A 2,500-nucleotide genomic window follows, 5' to 3' on the forward strand; every position below is an offset into this window, starting at 1 on the left:
TAATGAACATCCATGAAGAGAGGGAAAACACCTGGGGAGGACGGAATTAGTATAGACCCTATAATAGATGCAGGATAAATAGCAACAGTGAAATAGCAATTTTTTTTACAAATGCCTTCTCAACGGATAAACATAATACATAAAAAAGGAGATAGAAAGGATATAAAAAACTACCGACCAATGAGCCTCCTTTCAGCTACTTACAAACTGTTCACAAAAGTCATCACAACTCGCATCTTTGACAGTCTGGATTCTAACCAGCCAAGAGAACAGGCAGGCTCTACACGGAAACCGATAAAATACCAATTAAAAAAGGTGTGTGTGTGTATACATATATAAAAAGTGTTAGACAGGGCGATACCATCTCACCAAAACTGTTTACAGCTTGCCTTGAGGAAATATTAAAGAAACTAGAATGGAACAGAAAGGGTATCAAAATAGGAAACAAATACCTAAACAATCTAAGATTTGCAGATGATATTGTTCTCTTCAGTGAATCTACAAATGAAATGCAGCAACTAATAAACGATCTCAATGGAGAAAGTCTGAAAGTCGGACTTAGGATGAACAAGAAAAAGACTAAGATCAGATTCAGCAGTAGAGTTCAATTCGAACAGATACATGTACAAAGCGAAGGGCAAATATATACGAGTATATCTAGGGCAACTCGTACAGGCAAACATATCTAGCGAAGAGGAAATTAAACGACGCATCAGTCTAGGCTGGAGTGCCCTCGGCAGACACACACACACACACACACACACACACACACACACACACACACACACACACACACACACACACACACACACACACACACACACACACACACACACACACACACTATATATATATATATATATATATATATATATATATATATATATATATATATATATATATATATATATATACATATATATGTATATATATATATATATATATATATATATATATATATACATATATATATATATATATATATATATATATATATATATATATATATATTAATCGAAAATATGTATATATAAAGAATACAGAGTAAAACACATCTGAATTCGTGTTAAGGCAGGAATATATTTAGTAGTTCCTTCACATATACGTGCGGTTGTACATGGCGTGTATTTGGATGAAAATATGGTATGAATTAACAATGAGAAAAACATCCTTCGAAGGCTGTGTGTGGGAGGAAGAACGAGGCCTATCCAAGGACTCTGTGATTGAAACGTCAGAAAAAAACGCATCATCTCGTAACCAAGTTAATGCACTTGGAACCTATACAGAGGTCCTGATCCCAGATAATGGCGGAGCTATAGATCCGTGCAGGTGTCTGCCGATCACGTGGGCATCGCGGAGTGAAGGGGAGTGGAGGCGGACGCGGCCTCGTAGGTACGTACGGAGCAGAGTGGGCGCTGCGGGGGCCGGAAGGAGGTGGGCGGCTGGGTGTGCGACGTGTGTGGGCGTGAGCGTTTAGAGGAGTGGGGGTATAAACAGTGGAGGACTCAAGCTGAGTTGATGGCATGTGGTTACGTCAGAAGAAAAGGATGATTGTATCATGTAGGTGTGATGTTTATGTACGATGTCATAGGGGTTTGTTTGGACTTGCATAGGCGGGAACTGTTGTTTTAATTCGCCGGAACGTGAACGAGCAAGGGATAGGGAGGTGTAGAAACTACAATGAAGCTTCATAAATGTGTGATTAAGAAAAACATGACAGACTCATACAACAAATAAGCTCAAAGACAGCATAAACAGATTAAATGACTGAGTCGTGGGCACGTGCATACAGGGAAGTATGCACGAGGGTACAGAGATGCCCGCTATGGGTAAGTGTTGCACGTTCTGTACGTAGAGCGCAACTCGGAGGAAACATTGAGCTCGTAATCCCCGCAGTTCCGTGTTGTTATGGCGAGGTCGTCGGCCCTGGAAACGTCATACACTTTCTCCCAGCTTTCTCCCGTGACCACCGAGGCCCCGTCCCCACCCACGTCCCAGCCTGGTGACTAGTGCAGGTACTGATCCAGGTATCCTCGTGTAAGAATGCCGGTGAAGGGGGGACGGCGAGGGAAACGAGCGCGGGCGATGAAGAATGCGAATGGCGTTTTCGTTTTGTGTTTCGCCGTTTTCTCATTTCGTAGTTATCTTAATGATGTTTGCTTTGTCTGTCTATCTGCGGTTGATTTTCTTTAGAGCTGTTTCTCCCTCCCCCCCTCTCTCTCTGTCTTTCTCCGTTTCTCTCTCTTTCTCTCCGTTTTTCCCTCTCTTTGCTTAAGCCCCCTCCCCATCTCTTTCTCTTCCTCTTTCTCTGTCATCTTCTCGTTTTTACCCCCCCCCCTCTCTCTCTCTCTCTCTCTCTCTCTCTCTCTCTCTCTCTCTCTCTCTCTCTCTCTCTCACTCTCTCTCTCTCCTCTCCTCTCTCTCTCTCTCTCTCTCTCTCTCTCTCTCTCTCTCTCTCTGTCTCTCTCTCTCTCTCTCTCTCTCTCTCTCTCTCTCTCTC

The sequence above is a fragment of the Penaeus monodon genome, chromosome 8 (assembly GCF_015228065.2).
Source record: "Penaeus monodon isolate SGIC_2016 chromosome 8, NSTDA_Pmon_1, whole genome shotgun sequence".
Taxonomy (NCBI): Eukaryota; Metazoa; Arthropoda; class Malacostraca; order Decapoda; family Penaeidae; genus Penaeus; species Penaeus monodon.